Here is a 15,861-nt window from a genome sequence, read left to right on the forward strand (position 1 = left end):
AGAACCCAAATACATGGAGACTAAACAGCATCCTTCTAAAGAATGAATAGGTCAACCGGGAAATTAAAGAAGAATTGGAAAAAATCATGGAAACAAATGATAATGAAAATACAACGGTTCAAAATCTGTGGGACACAACAAAGGCAGTCCTGAGAGGAAAATATATAGCGGTACAAGCCTTTCTCAAGAAACAAGAAAGGTCTCAGGTACACAAACTAACCCTACACCTCAAGGAGCTAGAGAAAGAACAAGAAAGAAACCCTAAGACCAGCAGGAGAAGAGAAATCATAAAGATCAGAGCAGAAATCAATGAAATAGAAACCAAAAAAACAATAGAGCAAATCAACGAAACTAGGAGCTGGTTCTTTGAAAGAATTAATAAAATTGATAAACCCCTGGCCAGACTTATCAAAAAGAAAAGAGAAAGGACCCAAATAAATAAAATCATGAATGAAAGAGGAGAGATCACAACTAACACCAAAGAAATACAAACTATTATAAGAACATACTATGAGCAACTCTACGCCAACAAATTTGACAATCTGGAAGAAATGGATGCATTCCTAGAAACATATAAACTACCACAACTGAACCAGGAAGAAATAGAATGCCTGAACAGACCCATAACCAGTAAGGAGATTGAAAGAGCCATTAAAAACCTCCAAACAAACAAAAGCCCAGGGCTAGACGGCTTCCCGGGGGAATTCTACCAAACATTTAAAGAAGAACTAATTCCTATTCTCCTGAAACTGTTCCAAAAAATAGCAATGGAAGGAAAACTTCCAAACTCATTTTATGAGGCCAGCATCACCTTGATCCCAAAACCAGACAAGGATCCCATAAAAAAGAGAGCTATCGACCAATATCCTTGATGAACACAGATGAGAAAATTCTCACCAAAATACTAGCCAATAAGATTCAACAGTACATTAAAAGGATTATTCACCACGACCAAGTGGGATTTATTCCAGGGCTGCAAGGTTGGTTCAACATCCGCAAATCAGTCAATGTGATACAACACATCAATAAAAGAAAGAACAAGAACCATATGATACTCTCAATAGATGCTGAAAAAGCATTTGACAAAGTACAGCATCCCTTCCTGATCAAAACTCTTCAAAGTGTAGGGATAGAGGGCACATACCTCAATATCATCAAAGCCATCTATGAAAAACCCACTGCAAATATCATTCTCAATGGAGAAAAACTAAAAGATTTCCGCTAAGGTCAGGAACACGGCAGGGATGTCCATTATCACCACTGCTATTCATAGAAGTCCTCGCCTCAGCAATCAGACAACAAAAGGAAATTAAAGGCATCCAAATCGGCAAAGAAGAAGTCAAATTATCACTCTTCGCAGATGACATGATACTATATGTGGAAAACCCAAAAGACTCCACTCCGAAACTGCTAGAACTTGTACAGGAATTCAGTAAAGTGTCAGGATATAAAATCAATGCACAGAAATTAGTTGCATTTCTCTACACCAACAACAAGACAGAAGAAAGAGAAATTAAGGAGTCAATCCCATTTACAATTGCACCCCAAACCATAAGATACCTAGGAATAAACCTAACCAAAGAGGCACAGAATCTATACTCAGAAAATTATACAGTACTCATAAAAGAAATTGAGGAAGACACAAAGAAATGGAAAAATGTTCCATGCTCCTGGATTGGAAGAATAAATATTGTGAAAATGTCTATGCTACCTAAAGCAACCTACACCTTTAATGCAATTCCCATCAAAGTACCATCCATCTTTTTCAAAGAAATGGAACAAATAATTCTAAAAGTTATATGGAACTAGAAAAGACCTCGAATAGCCAAAGGGATATTGAAAAAGAAAGCCAAAGTTGGTAGCATCACAATTCCAGACTTCAAGCTCTATTACAAAGCTGTCATCATCAAGACAGCATGGTACTGGCACAAAAACAGACACATAGATCAATGGAACAGAATAGAGAGCCCAGAAATAGACCCTCAACTCTATGGTCAACTAATCTTCGACAAAGCAGGAAAGAATGTCCAATGGAAAAAAGACAGCCTCTTCAATAAATGGTGCTGGGAAAATTGGACAGCCACATGCAGAAAAATGAAATTGGACCATTTCCTTACACCACACACAAAAATAGACTCAAAATGGATGAAGGACCTCAATGTGTGAAAGGAATCCATCAAAATCCTTGAGGAGAACACAGGCAGCAACCTCTTCGACCTCAGCCGCAGCAACATCTTCCTAGGAACAACGCCAAAGGCAAGGGAAGCAAGGGCAAAAATGAACTACTGGGATTTCATCAAGATCAAAAGCTTTTGCACAGCAAAGTAAACAGTCAACAAAATCAAAAGACAACTGACAGAATGGGAGAAGATATTTGCAAACGACATATCAGATAAAGGACTAGTGTCCAAAATCTATAAAGAACTTAGCAAACTCAACACCCAAAGAACAAATAATCCAATCAAGAAATGGGCAGAGGACATGAACAGACATTTCTGCAAAGAAGACATCCAGATGGCCAATAGACACATGAAAAAGTGTTCCATATCACTTGGCATCAGGGAAGTACAAATCAAAACCACAATGAGATATCACCTCACACCAGTCAGAATGGCTAAAATCAACAAGGCAGGAAATGACAGATGCTGGCGAGGATGGGGAGAAAGGGGAACCCTCCTACACTGTTGGTGGGAATGCAAGCTGGTGCAGCCACTCTGGAAAACAGCATGGAGGTTCCTCAAAATGTTGAAAATAGAACTGCCCTATGACCCAGCAATTGCACTACTGGGTATTTACCCTAAAGATACAAACGTAGTGATCCAAAGGGGCACATGCACCCGAATGTTTATAGCAGCAATGTCCACCATAGCCAAACTATGGAAAGAACCTAGATGTCCATCAACAGATGAATGGATAAAGAAGATGTAGTACATATACACAATGGAATTCTATGCAGCCATCAAAAGAAATGAAATCTTGCCATTTGCGACAACATGGATGGAACTAGAGCGTATCATGCTTAGCGAAATAAGTCAAGCAGAGAAAGACAACTATCATATGATCTCCCTGATATGAGGAAGTGGAGATGCAACATGGGGGCTTAAGTGGGTAGGAGAAGAATCAATGAAACAAGATGGGATTGGGAGGGAGACAAACCATAAGTGACTCTTAATCTCACAAAACAAACTGAGGGTTGCTGGCAGGAGGGGGGATGGGAGAAGGGGGGTGGGGTTATGGACATTGGGGAGGGTATGTGCTTTGGTGATTGCTGTGAAGTGTGTAAACCTGGCGATTCACAGACCTGTACTCCTGGGGATAAAAAAATAAAAAATTAATTTAAAAAAAAATCTCACAGGTACTCAAGGAAAAAAAACAAAGTTAGCTGGATCAAGTGAAAACCAGGACTAGGAGCTCCTGCCACAATTCTCATGGGTCTGTACATGTGTCCTCCACTATCAGCTCCTCTCTGTAGACTACCTTCCTCTACTGACTCATGGCTTTTATTGTTTCCCCTGGCTGGCACATGATGTAAGTTATGTAAGTATATGGGATAGTTCAGAACCTGGTCACAACTCAAGATGATCTTTCACCCCAAGCATTCATCATCATCTAATTAACTCAATATCTCAAGGTCTCCATTCTCAGGGAAGAAGAATCCAATGGGCTCAATTCAGGCAATCGAGTCTCTAGACTGGTTTCTACTAGATCAGTTGCTCATCCTGCAAAGATTGATCAATTGGGTAGTAAAGTCTGGGAAGATTCTTCCAAAAGGGGTGCAGGAAGGAGAAATTAATCAGCATGTGCATTAAGGTACCCAAGAATTATAAAGCTGTGTTAGGTAAGGCTACACAGCAAGAACATGTCATTTCTGTATTTGAGATCTGTGCAAGAAGTGACCATAACCTCTAAACAGAGAATAGTAAACAAGTTTTTTAAGGAATTTTTTACTTATTTATTTGGCAGAGAGAGAAAAATCACAAGTAGGCAGAGGCAGGCAGAGAGAGACGGGAAAGCAGGCTCCCTGCTAAGCAGAGATTCCAGGACCCTGGGATCATGACCTGAGCCGAAGGCAGAGGCTTAACTCACTGAGCCACCCAGGCGCCCAAGAATAGAAACCATTTTAAAATTTTCTTCTACCTCTATGGGGCTAAAGCAAAACCTTACAACTTAGGGTTGTATTATCAGATTTTATCATTTGTCCAGAAGTATCTCCAATTAGCAGATCAACAAGGAAATCTCAAGAAATAAAAGAATATTTCTTTTAACAGTATGGTCACTGACATATCGTTAATAGGAGAAAGGGAAGAAAGGAATAAAACGGAGGTATCAGCAGTCCTTACATACGTAGAAATTTTCTGAACTATATTATAGTCAAAGTACATGTAGTTCAACAATTCAGTAAGGAGTGGAATTGTAACAGAACTGATTCCTTACGTAATTTTAAAAACAAAAGAAAAAGTCTCACAGAGATTGAGGAGTGGAAGATAAAAAGGCAGAGTACAGAGGACTTTTAGGACAGTGAAACCAGTCTGTGTGATAATATAAAGGTAGATACTGTCTTTATACATTTGTCTAAACCACAGAGGTACCACCTCAAGAGTGAAGCTTAGGCAAATGACGTAACTGGATGATTACGATTTGTCAATGTAGGTTCATCAGCTGTAACAAATGTACTACTCTGGTACAGGATGTCAATAGTGGAAGAAGTTGTACAATTGAGGGGAAATGGGATATACAGGAACTCTGTGTTTCCTGCTCAATTTGGCTGTAAATTCAGGCCCACCCTCCCATCCCCACTGAAAGAAAAAAAAAAAAAAAGGTTATTTAAAGAGGCCATGGTGGCATAAGCAACTTTGGACCCACAACATGCAAAACTACTCTAGACTATGGACATAAAGAACAGAAATATCAGGAGAGTGAGAAAAACAAGAACGGATCTCAACTACATCTGGCAGCAGCCACAGCCCTCACACCCTATATAATAAAATTAATCAGTTCTCTGAGCTCCAATTTCATACAACCAGATGCTTGGTTTATCCAACAGGGTAATTCCTGTTGGTTGCACTATGAGGTATTATCTGCTTCCAAGTCTAGTATGCGAACTCCTCAACCACCAGGAAATTAAATACAAAAGCTTTTATTGCTTCTTCCCCTAACGCTCCCCTTAAGATAATACGCATTTCCAATGTCCACTAAAAATTTCATAGGAGCAATCTCTCACATCTAACATATGAAGGGTTTTTCTTGTTGTTGTTGCTAGGTTTGTTTGTTCGTACAGAAGTTCTCATCTTGACTTACACTACAGGATATTCTAAGAGTACCACATGGCCTCTGACATTCTTAATTCTGTGGGCTGACTTTTCCTTAAACCTTTCCTCTAACAGATGCTCCTCTTCTTGCCACAGGGAGCCGGTCTTTCTCTTACCCTCCCTGCATCATCTTCAAGACAACTCATTTAGGGGCAAGGTAATCTTAAATAACAACATGATTATGTATGTATGTACCTAGCCTAAATCTTAATAAAGTACCACTGCTCATTCCTTGTTATGCCCCAAGAACTGTATTTGGTCTGGCAATATTCAAAAGGTTTAACTACATCTACTTGGTGGGATTTCAAAAACAATAAATAACTCAATGAAACTGTATGACTTATTTTGCCTACTAACTGTGAAGAGAGATCTTGACAAACGTCCACTAGCTTAAAAAGCAGAACTGGGGGGCACCTGGGTGGCTCAGTTGGTTAGGCGTCTGCCTTCGGCTCGGGTCATGATCTCAGGGTCCTGGGATCGAGCCCCATTGGGGCTCCCTGCTCAGTGGAAAGCTCCCTGCTTCTCCCTCTCCCACTCCCCCTACTAGTGTTCCCTCTCTCTCAATCTGTGTCTCTCTCTGTCAAATAAATTTTTAAAATCTTCAAAAAAAAAAAAAAGAGCACAATTGTAACATTTGGTAATTAAAGTTAAGTTTTGAGAATAAACTAGTCCACACTTAATTCTGTCATGCAAAACTGGTGAAAATTATTAAAACAACAACTATTTAAAGCTTCTAGAAATGGTCCCAAAGGTAAAGAGCAAATTTTTAAAAAAAATTATTCAAGAAAACCTATGCAAATTTGGTAAGAATGTGTGGCACTTGAACCGAGAATACTCCCCTACCTCTCTCCTCTCAGCTGAGCAAGAGTACTCCACACTGCAAAAGCCAGAATAGCTCCCTCTGCCTGCAGCTACTAGCCAGAGGGGAATTCACCCCAGGAGGAGCAGGACTGCCTTCAGCTGCCAGTTGCTGAGGCTTAGTTGGAAAGGAGTATGACTGACAGGTGGAGGCTCCCTTCTTCCACCCAGACCCCACTGCGGAATGATAGCTCTAACTTGAGTGTGTCACATCAAGAATAATAAGGCCCTGAACATTCCTGCCACAGTGGTTCCACACCAGGAGTGGCAGCTGAGTAGACCTCGGGCTGCTGCACCTCCACCAAGCATTCCCCAACTAGAGCAAGAATGCCAGTCAAAGAGAAGCTTTTCATTGTCACCACACCAGCTCCAGAGCCCTGACTCAAAGACTTTGCCAGAAGGGGGAAGCAGGCCATAACAGATAGCTTCTAACCTCTACCCAAAGAAACTTTCCTCATTTGCAACAAAGCATGGAGAAGTTCAAGCCTAGTGTGTGCTCTCAAGAACAGTGAAGACTGTGGTGAAAGGCAACTGGGAGGAGATTCAAGATACACGCTAAACTGCAGGCCAGCTGTTTGCAAGAGAGAACTGGGAATCGGTTGGGAGAAGAAGCGCTCCTGGGGTTGAACAAATGTCAAACACTGACCTCTGAAGTAATTCCTTCAAAGAAGACATAATTTGATTAGATTCATTTACAAAGCAATTTATATCTCAGAGCATTATTAAAAACAATAGAGTAATTATCCTGTAATCAATGGAGCTCAACAGTTGGGTATGATCAGAAAGAGAGTTGAGAAAACCCTACCAGTATCACTGTCATCCCAAGGTAATTATGGGCATATGCAAAACTTCCGAGGAACAACATCAGAAGCTTAATACTGTTGGAAGGGAAACAGACTGGTCAGTTAATAGAGAAATAAACAAGCAAATAATATACCAAGGCCTGAAAGGGGGCAGTAGAGGACAACCAGTGCCCAAGGCTGCTACAGTGTATTATATGAAATGTCCAATTTCCAACAACAACAACAACAACACGTGAGGAAGCCCATAAATAAGAAAGTATGACCCATTTACCAGGGGGGAAAAGCAAGCAACAGATAATGCCTGTGAGTATGATCAGATGTTGAATTTATCAGAAAAAGATTTTAAAATAACAATTATGAACATATTCTTACAAATACAGAAATCGATAACTAAAGAAGTAAAGTATGATGATAATATTGCATCAAATAGAGAATATCAATAAATGGAAATTATTAAAAAGAACCAAATGGAAATTCTGGAGTTGAAAAGTACAACAGAAAAAAAGGAAAAAAATCTCACTAGGGTGCTTCAATAGATTTGAACTGACAGAAGAAAGAATAAGCAAACTTCAAGAAAGATAGAGATCAAGAGAGATATCAGAAAGAAAAAGAATGCGGAAAAATGAAGTAAGCCTCACAGAAATATGGGACATCATTAATTGTACCAACATACTTGTAATGAGAGTACCAGAAGGAGAGGATAGATAGGAACAGCAAAAACAAAAAGTCATTCAAGCAATAATGGTTAAACTTTCTCAAGTTTATTGGAAAAAAAAAAATCCAAGATCGACTATAGCAGACTTCTCAGCAGAAACAAAATCTACATAAAAAAACAAAGAACATCAGTAGAAGTCATCATAAATGCATATTCTTCTTGCCTATCATAACTGACAAATATCAACTGTATGAAACACTACATACATAACATGTCATTAGGACTATAACATACAAGCATGTAAGATATATGTGATATATTTGTCAATTACCAATGCAAATGAGGTATGTGGGAGCAAAGTTGTAATAGGCCAAGGAAATTACTACATATGGTAAAGGAGTATCTATAACAATACATTTTTGGATCTGTAACATTAAAAGTGCAATATGTATACTACAAAATGTGGGGAGGAGAAGGCAATAAAGCTATATAGAATTAATGTTTCTATATACCATTGCAATTAATCTGGTATAAATCTGAAGCTGATTCTGATATATTAATATATATATGGTAAGCCCTATAGAACCACTAATAAAAATACTCTAAAAGTATAGTGAAAACATCATTAAAGAAATTAAAAGGATAATTTTTTTTAATTTTATTTATTTATTTGACAGATAGAGATCACAAGTAGGCAGAGAGGCAGGCAGAGAGAGAGGAGGAAGCAGGCTCCCTGCTGAGCAGAGAGCCCGATGCGGGGCTCAATCCCAGGACTCTGGGATCATGACCTGAGCAGAAAGCAGAGGCTTCAACCCACTGAGCCACCCAGGCGCCCCTAAAAGGATAAATTTTTAAATGTTTACTTAAGGCAAAAAAAAAAAAAAAAAGCAATAAAAAAGAAACAAAAAAGACAATACAAAGAATGAAAGTAAATAAATAAAAAGTAAATGTGTCAAAAATAATCTAATTTTGGTTGACCCTTGAACAACATGGGAAGGGGGGTACCACATGCAGTTGAAAATCTATGCATAACTTTTACCCCCAAAAGACTAAAGTACTAATAGCCTACTGTTGTCTAAAACCCTTATTGATAACATAAACAGTTGATTAACACATATTTTTTATGTTTTATATATTATATACTGTATTCCTATAATAAGGTAAGCTAGGAAAAAAGGTTATTAAGAAAATCATAAATGAAGAGAAAATACATCTATAGTACTCTACTGTATTTATTAAAAAAAAATCCTACCTATAAGTGGACCCATGTAGTTCAAAGTCAATGAGTATATGGATAACATCGTTAAATGTGAGTGGAATAAACAACCCAACCAAAAGGCTGAGATTATCAGATTGTATTTAAAAATGTAATAAATTTATATTTATACTTATACAGAAAACATACTTTAAATTCAAAGATACAAATGGAAATGGAAATAAAAAGAGAAAAAGATGTATCATGAAAACATACAAAAACAAGAAAGTTGGCATGACTATACTAATATTAGAGAAAACAGACTTTTTTTAGCTTTTATTTTTTTAAGTAATCTTTGCACCCAAAGTGGGGCTTGAACTTACAACCCTGAGATCAAGAGTCACATGTTCTACTGACCGAGGCAGCTAGGTGCCCCAGAGAACAGACTTAAAAACAAAAAATGTTACTAGAGATAATGGAAGGTATTTTATAATGATAAAAGGGTCAATCCATCAGGAAGATATAATAGCTAACAGAGCATCAAAGTACATGAAGCAAAAATTGACCGAAATGAAGGGAGAAATAGAGACTTTAATGTTAAAAAAAAACATCAAAACCTCACATTCAGTAATAAACACATAAACCAGACAAAAGATCGAGGAAATAGAAAACTTAAATAACCAACTAAACCTGAAAGACATCTCTATAACACTTCACCCAACCATAGTATGTTCTATGGAACATTTCCCTAAGAAAAGATATACAAATGGCCAACGAGCACATGAAAAGATGCTAGATATTATTAACCATAATAATATCACCACTTGATATTATTATGTGAAGTGACACCACTTCACAACTACTAGTCATGGTTAGAATCAAACAGTCAGATAACAACAAGTGTTGATGAGGATGTAGATAAATCAAAACAACCATACACTGCTGATAGGAATGAGAAATGATGTAATCGCTTTGGAAAATTCTGGCAGTTCCTCAAAAGGTTATAGAATTACTACATGACCCAGAAATTCTACTACAGTATATACTCAAAAGAACTGAGAACACACATTTATATAAAAACATGTACACAAATGTTCATAGCACTGTTTTTAATAGCCAAAAAGTGGAAACAATCCAATGTCCATCAACCGATAAATGAAAAAGCTCAGACAGAAACATGAGAGTGACTAATAGGTATGGGGTTTCTTTCTGGAATGATGAAAAAGTTCTACAATTGGGCTATGGTGATGGCTGTCCAACTTTGTGACTGTACTAAACTACAATGAAATGTACAATTGAAATGGAGGACTTTATGGTATATGAATTCTATCTCAATAAAGCCATTGAAAAAGAAACTATGAGGGGCACCTGGGTGGCTCAGTCAGTTGAGCAACTGACTCTTGATTTCAGCTCAGGTCATGATGTCAGGGTGCTGGGACTGGGCCCCAAGTCGGGCTTCATGCTGGGTGCAGAGACTGCTTGGGACTTTCTCTCTCTCCCTGTGTACCTTCCCACAACATGCATGCTCATTCTCTCTCTCTAAACAAAAGAAAAGAAAAGAAACTATAAAAGAGTATAATATAGAATAGCAGTTTCAGAAACAATGCCCTAAAGAATTAATTTTACTTCTAATACGTTAAGGGTCTATAATGGAGTCACAGAAAGAGGTGGTTCTTCCTTTACTTTAAGTCTTTCCGAAAGCAGGAGAGTCAAGTTTGGTATAAGATTCAAAGAATTTTAGGCAATGTCTGAAGCAATCACAAACTGTAGTAGAATTATACATCTAGGACAAGCAAAACTGGGTGTTCTATGACCACTGAAGGCTGAATATAGGGACTTGGTTAATTCCCTCAGGTAAAACCCTGGGTTTACCCTAAAATAGGCTGAATCATAACTTTCCAAAATTTACACAAAATCCTCAAGATCACCAAATTTTGCACTGGAATAAGTAAGAATTGAAACTAATCCTGAATATTCTTTAAATTCCAAAGTCAGATGGAAAAACCTGCAATCCAGAGCTGTTCCTGAACTCCATTATTTTCTTAATTACACTTGCTTTGTATTGATTTTTTTTTTTAACACCTCCAACCTGCTCCAAGAATATTTAAGGTGGTTAACCTTTACTCATTCAATTAGGCCCTGTAAAATACAACCTCAGGCAAATGGATGAAAAAAAAACTAAAAATGTCCGATATCCCAGAACGTGTGAATATGTTATCTTACATGGCAAAAGAGACTTTGCAGAGGTGATAAGTTAAGGATCTTGAGAAGGGGACATTATTCTGTATTACTCAGGTGGCCCAATGTAATCACAAGAGTCCTTAAGGGAAGGAGATAAGCCAAGAGCTAAGGAATGAGGGCAGCCTCTAGATGCTGGAAAAGGCAAGGAAAAAGATTCTCCAGAAGTAATCAGCCTTGGCACTCCTTTATTTTATCCCAGAGAAACTAATTCCAGAATTGGCCCCTTCAACAGTGTAACACAGGAAATTTATGTTCTATTATACCATTCAGGTGGTGGTCAACTATTACAGAATCACGGGAAGAAACAGAGGTTAGCACACAAAATGGCACCAACTAGCTCTGTATGTTTTCATGGCCAACCCCACACTGGCAGACAAATCATGAATCAGTTTGGCCAAAAGCTAAACAGAAATCAACTGTAAAGAAGAACAACTGTTCCTGACACTCTTTCAGAGGAGAAATTTCTTAGGCTCTTTATAAAAAGATGTTCTGGGGATGCCTGGGTGGCTCAGTTGGTTGGGTGGCTCAGTTGGTTGTACGACTGCCTTTGGCTCAGGTCATGATCCTGGAGTTCCAGAATCGAGTCCCGCATCGGGCTCCCAGCTCCACGGGGAGTCTGCTTCTCTCTCTGACCTTCTCTTCACTCACGCTCTCTCTCACTGTCTCTCTCTCAAATAAATAAATAAAATCTTTATAAAAAGATGTTCTGCCAACTCAGATAACAAAGAAACTACCTATGTACCCAGGTTTCCAATCTAAAAAGTTCTAATAATAAACAGTTTCTACAGTTGGGTTGGAGATAGCAGTGTAAAGAGATCCTGAACTTACTTCCCCCTATGGACACAACAAAACTATACTTGCATATGGAATAATTCCCTCTGAAAGGAATTTGAAAAACAAATGAACAGAGCCTCCATAACAAAGGATAAAAGCACAGCACTGAGACAGAAAGAGAGGCAGAGAAGACTCACCAGTAAACAACCACCTCCCAGCCACAGCCACTCACAACTGGGAAGGATAGCAACAACTCAGAACTTTTTCCTGAGGAGCAAGGGATTCAAGTTTGTGCCACACACGGCACACCAACTCAGATCCTTCACAAGAGGAAAAATTTTCAAAAACACGGCGCTTTGAAAATAAATGAGGATTACATTCAGAAAAACTTAAAAAAAAAATGCAGGGAACAGAAAACGTGCTCTTAAAGTCCTCCTGCAATGACTCACTCAACCAGGACACCAGTGCAAAACTATCAGTTTGAAAGGTGCACAGACCATAAGTAAATTCAACCCATTTACTAACCTTTAAGTATTTGCTGATAAGTCAGAAAACAGCAAGGACCCTCCCTTGGAACTGGAAGACTGGTGGGAGCAATTTCTGTAATCTCAGCCTACATTACTAATACCAGCACTGGTGGGTGCCATTCCGGAATTCTCCCTCCAACTTCCTGGTGCCAATAGGTGCACCCTACTGAGAACCCCACACACCAACTCACCATAGTAGTCACTGACTTGCCCTATAGCTGCATGGAGGGTCAGCCTTACGACCAGTGGGCCACAACATTTGCAGTGAGGTCAGGAGACAATCTCAACCATCAATGAGCCACAACAGTCACAGATGTGCCCCACCCACCAACATGACAGAGCCATGGCCCCACCGCAATAAGAGGGCACACACAGCCTACACAGAGAACACCCCATGAGCTCCTGGCTCTGGTGACCAAGGAGATTGCACTTCTGGGCCCCACAAGATATGTCCTACATAAGACCACACACTTTCAAGACTGTCAGAGTTAGCTGGCATATGTACTATATAGAAACAAACACAGAGAGTTGGCAAAATGAGGAGAGAGGGGAATATGTTCCAAACAAAAGAACAAGACAAAACCTCAGAAAAAGAACTAAATGAAATGGACAAAAGCCATTTACCTGATAAAAAGCTCAAAGTAATGATCATAAAGATGCTCACTGAACTCAGGAGAAAAATGAATAAACACAGTGGAAACTCCAGCAAAATGATTTAAAAAATAAAAGAAAGCACCAAACAGAAGTTATAACTGAACTGAAAAACACTACAGAGGGTTTCAACAGCAAACTGAGCGAAGAAGAGCAATCAGCAAGCTGGGAGTCAAAGCAGAAGACTCCCTTAGAGCAGCAAAATCAAAACAGAATTTAGAAAAGTTATAACAGGGCGCCTGGGTGGCTCAGTGGGTTAAGCCACTGCCTTCGGCTCCGGTCATGATCTCAGGGTCCTGGGATCGAGTCCCGCATAGGGCTCCCTGCTCAGCAGGGAGCCTGCTTCCTTCTCTCTCTCTCTCTGCCTGCCTGTCTGCCTACATGTGATCTCTCTCTGTCAAATAAATAAATAAAATATCTTTAAAAAAAAGAAAAGTTAAAACAAGATCCAACTATATGCTACCTGCAAGAGACTCACATCAGAAGAAAGAACACACATAGACTGAAAGCGAAAGGATAGAAAAAGATATTCTATGCAAATAAAAATGAAAGAGAGCGGGAGTAGCTATATTCGTATCAGACAAAACAGACTTTAAAAAAACGTCGTAATAAAAGAAAAAGGACATTACATAATGATAAAGAGGTTGATCCATCAAGAAGATACAACATTTATAAATATATATGTACCCAACATGGAAGCACCTAAAACATAAAGCATATATTCACAGACCTAACATGAGAAATTGGATGCAATACAGTAATAGACAGAACTTTAATATCCCACATTCATCAATGGAGAGATCATCCAGACAAAAAATCAATAAGGAAACATGGGCTTTAAACAACATTAGATCAGATCGACTCATGAAGTATAAGTAGAACATTCCATCCAAAGCAACAGAATACATGATCTTCTCAAGTGTGTGTGGAACATTCTGCAAGATAGATCACATGTTGGGTCACAAAACAAGTCTCAATAAATACAAGAAAACTGAAATTATACTAAACATCTTTTCCGATGACAATGGTATAAAACTGGAAATTAATTACAAGCAGGAAATGGGGGGGGGACCACGGAGATTAAATAGCATGCTACTGAACAACCAATGGGTCACTGAAGAAATCAAAGGAAAAATTTAAAAAAATCTACAGACAAATGAAACCAGTAATAGGACATAACACCATCAATGGGATACAGCAAAAGTGGTTCCACGAGGAAAGCCATAGCAATAACACACCTACCTCAAGAAATAAGAAAATCTCAAAAAATGTAACTTTATATTTAAAGGAAGTAGAAAAAGAAGAACAAAATCCAAAGTTAGAAGAAAGGACATAATAAAGATCAGAGTGAAAACAAATGAAATAAAGACCAAAAAACCAAACAAAAACAAACAACAAAATAACAGTAGAAAAGTTCAGTGAAACTAAGAGTTCTTTGAAAAGATAAACAAAATCGTCAAACTCTAGACCTGACACTGTAAAATTCCTAAACAAAAACACGGAAAAGAGGGTTTTGCATCTGTGTTCATACATATAAGCTCTCTGACACTAAAGTGATATATGACTCCAAAAGCAAGGGAAACAAAAGTAAAAATAAACAAATGGGCTACATTAAACTAAAAAGCTTCCGCACAGCAAAGGAAACCATCATCAAGACAAAAAGGCAACCCTCTGGAGGGAGGAGATATCTGTAAACCATATAACCATTGGGAATTAATATCCAAAATACATAAAGAACTCATACAACAAAACAAGAAAAAAAAACTGACTAAAAAAGAGCAGAGGATCTGAATAGACATTTAGCCAAAGAAGACGTAGAGATAGGCAACAGGCACATGAAAATACATTCAACATCACTAATTATTAGGAAAATACAAATAAAAACAAAAGTAAGATATCACCTAACACTGAGAATGGCTATTATCAAAAAACAAGAAATAACAAGTGCTGACAAGGATGTGAAAAAAGGGAATGCTTGTACATCGCTAGCAAAACTGTAAATTGGTAGAGCCGCTATGTAAAACATTCTTCTAAAAATTAAGAAGAGAACTGCCATATGACCCAGGTATTCTACTGGGTATTTTTCCAAAGAATATAAAAACATGAACTCAAAAGGTTACAGGTTCCCATATGTTCATTGCAGTATTATTTACAATAGCTAAGATATGAAAGCAAACTAAATGTCCAAAAAGTGAATGGATAAAGAAGATATGGTATATTTACACAATGGCCTATGACTCAACCATTAAAAAAAAATGAAATCTTGCCATTTTCGGCATGGATTGACCTTAAGGGTATTACACTCAGCAAAGTAAGTCAGACAGAAAAAAGAGAATACCATGTGATTTCATTCATACATAAATCTAAAAAATCAAAACAAAAGAATAAACAAAACAAGACAAAAACAAACTCACAGATACAGAGAATACATTAGTGGTTACCAGAAGGGGAGGGAGTAAGGAAAAGGGATGAAGGGAGTCAACTGTACGGCAATGGGTGGTATTAGACTTCTGGTGATCACTCTGTAGAGTATACAATCTTGAATTATAAAGCTATATACCCAAGACCTACTTAATTAAAAAAAAAAAAAAAAAGATTTCTCTCCAGAATGTGTTATGTTATTCAGTAAATATATAGTATTTATTCTCACATTTTTTATCTTTGGCCAACAAATTTTTTATTTATTTTACTTTCAGATATCAAAATTCTATTTATTTTAATTTTTTTTTTTTTCTTTATGCTTTCCCCTTTGCTCCTTGGCTCAGACTCTCTAGTTTCTTTCATTGTATTTGTAGGTGGGAAGAAGAGGGAGTCTTAAAATTCAAAGAAATGATAATCACTACAATGT

General features: G+C 37.9%; 1 protein-coding gene across 4 annotated transcripts in view; it reads right to left on the reverse strand.

The window, feature by feature from the left end:
* FANCC (FA complementation group C) overlaps nucleotides 1–15,861 on the reverse strand; it is a 283,427-nt gene that overhangs the window by 209,852 nt on the left and 57,714 nt on the right. Inside the window, exon 1 of one of the 4 annotated variants that reach the window (XM_082697229.1) lies at nucleotides 12,033–12,045. The exons of the other annotated variants lie outside the window; for them this stretch is intronic. The gene's annotated coding sequence lies outside the window, so the exon portion shown is untranslated. Of the gene's footprint in view, nucleotides 1–12,032; nucleotides 12,046–15,861 lie in introns of those variants that run through there. 4 annotated transcript variants of the gene reach the window in all.

The sequence above is a fragment of the Mustela nivalis genome, assembly GCF_964662115.1.
Source record: "Mustela nivalis genome assembly, chromosome: 13".
NCBI classification, from domain to species: Eukaryota; Metazoa; Chordata; class Mammalia; order Carnivora; family Mustelidae; genus Mustela; species Mustela nivalis.